Source organism: Lepisosteus platostomus, chromosome 10, assembly GCF_059453375.1.
Source record: "Lepisosteus platostomus isolate fLepPlt1 chromosome 10, fLepPlt1.hap1, whole genome shotgun sequence".
Taxonomy (NCBI): Eukaryota; Metazoa; Chordata; class Actinopteri; order Semionotiformes; family Lepisosteidae; genus Lepisosteus; species Lepisosteus platostomus.
Window position 1 is genome coordinate 1,284,901 of NC_142620.1, and position 6,616 is coordinate 1,291,516.

The following is a 6,616-nucleotide window of genomic DNA, read 5'->3' on the forward strand; positions in this document are numbered from 1 at the left end:
ACCAAAACGTGACTTTTGAATACACATATGTCATACCTTACCATTTGAATGTGAATGACCAGTTACTTTGCTTTACATTTACTTGGGTCTTCTAGGATAGAGTATTGATTATTTATGGAGATCAGAAACGTTACCTGTGCCTTATCTCTGTCAGCTGATCTTTAGCTTTCCTCATCAGACACTTCCAAATGGTAGAGCCTTTTTTTGGTCACCTAACACTGGTGAATGCCAGATTTACAATCTGTTAACCAGCTCCTGCCAATTGCAGAGTCAGAAAGCCAGTGCTTTCAAATTTTTCATTTTTATTATTGGTTATCTATCAGTTTACCTTGTGGTTATAAAAAGTTCTCAATTCATCCTCTTTACAACAAAATAAATTTGTTGCTGCAAAGCTTCTGCCATGATAACATAGCACATCAATCACCTTTGCCATAACAATTATCTGACAAACTGACAAACACTCGAAACAGCCTGAAGCTGTAATACTGAAGAGATGAGTGACCAATATGAATAAATGAAAACATGCCACTTTCTTCACTTCACAATCACACTTTGGCAGGAAAAATAGTTTAAATGATTAAGATTTTGAAATTACCTGACTTTTTACACATATGTTGTTTAAATCATTAATTCAGTCCATTACTTCATAGGGTTTCCTGATCTTCACTGGGAAGGGAAGCATTTATTTAATTCTATAGTCAGGAAAACAATGATCTAATAGCAAAGGATCAGATCACAGTAGATTCTAGATTGAAAAACATTTTAAATCAGGATCTTTCAAATGGCTTAAAACATTCCCTATGTCCTTTCTACAGAACAAAGCCTGTGCCTTTTCATTGATACTCTACAGTCATGCCACCTGGAGGAAACAAAGACTGTCCTTCCAAGCCTTAAAATGGAATCAGCTGACAAATATTCAGCTCACCCTTGAACAATGCATCAAAATAGCAATGATGCCAGCAGTGCATTGAGCAGGAGGCATCTACTCGGGGCAGCACTGTACTCATGTGGGTGTGAGTGCATCTGTCAGACTGATTTATGTCATGTCTGGCCCTGTCTGACCTCTGTTTGTGGGCAGGCCGTCTCAACACTGAAATGGGTGATGTCCACCTGGTCACCCCTTTGAAATTTCTCCCTGCCCAAGCTTTGTAGAAGGAAAAATGCCAGCAGCACTAGGTCACTGATCACTGCTAGCTGTTATTGTGCAATAGCAAACTGGTCTGTAAAAATCAATCTCAGCCAGTCTGAAACTGAATGCTAACTCTGATGACTTGCCTCCATACTAGTCAGCTTTGGTGTAGGGGCAAAGGCCAAAGCAAGTCTACGTAGGAGACAATAAAATATAATATAGAACAAACCTGCTCAGTGATTGTTGCTTGCATTTGACTTATTTTATCAGCAGCATAAAGAAGCTGTGCTTAATCAAGACACACCATTGAGAAAGTAGTTTGATTCCACAAACAGAACACAGGGGGGCTCATGCAGATGGGGCATGTAGGCGAGTGTAACTTAAGACGTATGGAAAGAAGGATTCAGGAGCTGCACCAATATTAAGTAGCTTCTTTTTTGGCACTGGTGTGCATGAGTATCGATAGACTCACACTAACACAGATAGGATGAAAATGTGTAGCACTAATCATCAGGGACAGTTGGTAAAATATTGGAGATAGTAGAAACAGAGGGAATAGAAGGCGTAGAGACCAAAAGGATGCAAAAAAATAATAGTTAAAAGCAAAGAAAGAAAGGAGAAGGGATAATACCAAAAGATGACAGTTTATAAAAACAGGGGTTATTAGTGTTGGGGGAGCATGTTTTGCCTTGCAGAAATGGGGTGAAGATATGGGAACCTTTGAGCCCTTTGTGTGCGAGAATGGACAGAAGGAAGACAAATGACTTTGGAGACCTGCACCAAACCGTGATATCAGCACTGAGCGATGACATCAGCACCAAGCAATGACATCATCACCAAGCAATGATATCAGCACTGAGCAATGACATCAGCACAAAGCAATGGCGTCAGCACCAAGCAATGACATCAGCACCAAGCAATGATATCAGTACTGAGCAATGACATCCGTTTTCAGTGGTAAATATTGTTTATTAAAAGTAAACAATTAAAGCAAATTTATCGCAAGAGCTCAGGGAATAGAGTTCCTCAGCCTGTTGAACACAGTTTACAGCAAGAGATGTAATGTGTTAACGATGAAAAGAATGGAATTCGTACAGTTAAGAATGTGGAAACACAGCAGTTACTTTAGGGCTTGAACCATGGAATAGTTGGCAAAGATAATACATTATTATTTATTTGTTAGGTGTAAAATATCAATTTCTTGGATTCCTTGCATTTTGTTGCACTTGACTGAATTGTCTGGGGTCCCATGTAAGGTTAATGGGATTGGAAAAATTCAAAAAATCCCTGATTATAAAGTTCGGCCTCCGATTCATTAGGCAAATCAAAAGAAGTCAGTCTAATGAGAAAAAAAAAACTTGAAACGTTTGTTTCATTCCCTACTGAAAAAAAGTTAATAATTGTTCAATTTCCATGATCTAGTGGGGAACAATTGATTTAGTTCATGAATATTTCATGAAATAGACTTGAACATAAAATGAGAATGCTCAAAGAATTGTCAACTGGTTCATAATAGTTTAAAAATGATCAATAGCTGTTCATCAGTGAAGGTCTGGCTTTCCATGGAGTCTTGTCAGTAAAGAGATGCTGCTCCTGAAAAGAGTTTTATTGGCCATTTCATCTGCTTCAAGTGGAAATGGAAGAAAAACAGTTTCAGTCAACGCAGGTAGAAGATGGATGACAGCTATTGACTGACCCTCATCTTAATTACATGATGATGACAGAGCACAGCCCAGTACCATTAAACATTGTCGTTGTTCAGGTTAATTCATAAATTAAAACATATAGCAATGATCTCGCCTGCTTGGCAATCTTAGGTGGTTTGGGAAGTTCTTTATTCATTAAGAATGCTGGGATCAGAAATTAAGCTCAATCTCCTAGGTTAATGAAATATTTAGGGATATGTACAGGGATGAGACACTGAAAGGCTGCAGTTTTATAGTTTGATACCACTCTTGCAGCCCAGTCCCACCTCTCCCAGCAGGTGTTATGATTAGGTAGCTGAGTGTTTCAAGAATGCATTGATGTGGAAGAAGATGAGATAGGAAATAAAATAGCCATCAATATAGAAAAATAAATGAAGAATGCTAATAATGTTTAGATCCTTGAATACCACAGCTTAAAAGGCACCATTTTTCTTTTCAATATATATATTAATATATTTTTCTGTTTAATGATCATGCAAAAAAGAACAACAGTGAGCCATGCACAGCACCTCCCAGGACTGCTGTGAGTCTGCATATAAAGTAAATCTGTTGTAAAATGTGATATGAAAGACAATAGAAACCCCAAATAGTGCACATTCCTGCACTTTTACAAAATGGTCAAGTGGCACTGCATCGCATTCCACTGACAGACCAACAGGAGTGGTGTTCTGATGCATTGCCTTGTCCCTATTGTCATGACAGTGTTGTGCTCCTTATTGACATCTTGACTTCTTGATGTTTCATAGTCCAGGGAAAACACACCTTTTATTCATGAAAGAGGTGTTCAAAACAAGCATGCATTTCCCTTCTTCTTCTGTACTTATTCTGTCTTTGTGTATTATTTATTATACAATACCTTTTACAAGTATTTCTGCTTAGAAACACAAATGAGTTCTAGTGAAATTCATGATCTTATAGCTGAGAAAAAATCTAAAGAGATTAGACCTGTAAATACAACATCACGAGCTCTCAGGAATTCCACAATATTGCAAATCTTATTACCAGGCACCACAATTGCACGTTGTGGTTACTATTTTAAGAATACCACTGTGTTGTGTCATTCTGTACTGTGGTGTCTAAATATGCACTATTATGCCATCTTATATGTTTTCTTGAAAACATCTTGATAAATACAATCACAACACAGTATCTGCAAAACTACAAATGCAATCTATTTGCCAGGATCCAGTCTGAATTTCTGTTTATGTGAGAGAGATTAGGGTAAAAGCCAAACCCTTCTCTTATATGCAAAATACCTGTGCAGTACTTTAATTTTAATGCAGATGGAATGATATTGTTCTACAGTTCTTAGACAGGACCTTAGTAATTCTTCCATCCTATACTTGGGAAATGGTGCACTGAAAACTTTCTGAGTACCCCTGTATGCCCAGTGTTATAGAGAAGCTGCTTTTCATTTCCAGCAATATTGCTAAGTTGAGGTCTACAGTAAGAAGCAGGGGTCTAGAGTTGTAGGGGTGCCTAACTGGAACAATTAAACAGCTTCTCCCAGCTCTTCAGGTGCCTCTGCTTTAAAGAGTCCCTGACAACCTGCAGAAACACCAAAATTACAAGAGTCAGAAGATAAACATCATTGCATGAAAAGTGCAGTATGTAAAGGCTGTTATTACCTTGTGAGTCTAATAACTTCACAGAAGGAATGATAAGTAAGAATTTAAGCATAAGGCCAGATTTTTTTTAGGACAGCTCTGGATCATCAAGAGTGACAAAATTAAGAGGCGTTGACATCCTAAATAAATAAAACTCACAATCTCCAGCACACTGTACTGTGGCAGTATTTAAAAAGTGGCTGCTGCTGTTTACGTTATGAAATAATTCAAAGTGTTGTGATACAAGAGCACAAAGTTCTGAGTGCGAGCTCTGTCATCCCTCACCTAAACAGGCAAGTGAGAGGAAGATTTTGCTGGTTTCCATGCCTTGTTAGATCTATCATCCCTTTAATTAATAGTGTTTTTACGAAGACGTCTGAACTGTGTCATTTCCATTATTGGAAAACCAACGCGATTAATGAATAATTTTCATTTTTGATCCGTTATATCATGCTAGTTGATCTCCTCTTTCCGCGCTGCTGAGTGATAGCGTCGTTTTCTGCCCCTCGATCAAATTTAATTTGGCCTCCTATTATATTACAGTGTTGCGACTGAAGTGTCAATTTTTGTCAGGCAATTAGAAGCTATAACCTGTGAAGTTAAGTTTGATAGGCATTGTAATTGGATTGTTTCAGCAATAGCTTGGAACGCTTTTAGTTTTTTTTCCCCTTTCTTTCTTTGGTCTCTGATAATAACTGTGTCTCTACATATACCTGTATATGTAACTTCTGAACAAACACAAGATAGGAGGAATAAGCCAATTGAGCTGTTGAATTTGCTTGAGTTTGCAAGAAACTCTAATATACTGCTAATAACAAATTTGCATGGATTGGCCCTGAGTCCATTTCAGTTTTGTTTTCCAGCAGTTGTTTGTCTGTTTCTCTTCACCTCTGCAGGAATATACTGTACTGTATGTGCTGGTATACCTAGATCATTACAACTTCAGATTTAAAAATACAGTATATATAACAAACAACAAAACATCACCTGCACATTCTCAAGCCACGAACAATCTTTTCCAGGATTTGTATGCCAGATTTTTTTGCATGTGTTGTAAATCCCCTTTTTATATTTATTTATTCTAGTTCTTGAGCATAATTACTTTTACACCAAAATTCAATATTACCTTATGAATACGTGTGAGAATATAAACATATAATTAAATTGTAAAATATATAAATGTGATTAATGATTAAATGTCACAAAATAACATATTGAATTTCTCCCTTTAAAAATAATAATACAATGCAGATTATGAAAGTTAATGGAAATTTCTGCTACAGCTATGAAATACTTACGTTTCCTAAAGTACCTGTACATAGTCTTGAAGAACAGAAGGAAGTAATTAGTAAAAACTCTATTAAAAAATTAGTAATATGATTTCAGAGAAATGTAAAACAAATCACAGAGGCTTTATTATATTTGATTTTAATATATTTTTTTGTAATTATAACCTTGCAATTGTACGTTAGTATGTACTGACAATGCAGCTAATTCTGTATACATCCGTGACACATCAGATCAAAGAATCGCAGAGATGCATACAGATGTACTACTTTTGAAGCAGAAGTCGTTGAAGTATTTTAACTGCAGTGATTGCTAAAACCATAATAGATGGTACATTTTTTGTTTAAGGGTAAATTATGTTTTTCAAAACTATGATTTTATTATCAGCAAGACAGGAACTGTGACAGAGAGTTTATTGCTTAAATTAATGAAATGCTTCATGGTGGGATTTCAGGGCAGATTAGGCCTCTTTGAAATTAGCTATGCTCAGAGTTGAGCCATCCACAGATTTTCAGAGACACAAGTATTTGAAACAAGCAAGCACGCTCCACTACAACATACCCATAATGTGGTAATGTGAAATGCATAGTATATGTATGAGACTTTTGGACAGCAGGCTACACACAGTATTGCTCAGGAGATATGCTGAGGTTTTGGTGCAGTTATAAAATAAAAATGACAAATGCTTTCAGTGCTGCTTTTTCTGCTGGAAATCCAGGTGCCTTCATTAAAACTTATGCAGGTCATAAAGGCACATCTTGGATATAATTAACTGTAGTTTTTGGCACTAATCTGAAATGAGCTTTCCACAGGAGTCTCCCAGAACTGAAATTCCTCCTAACAAAACCACTCAGACTAGTAAAATTACATATTTGGTAGAATGAATT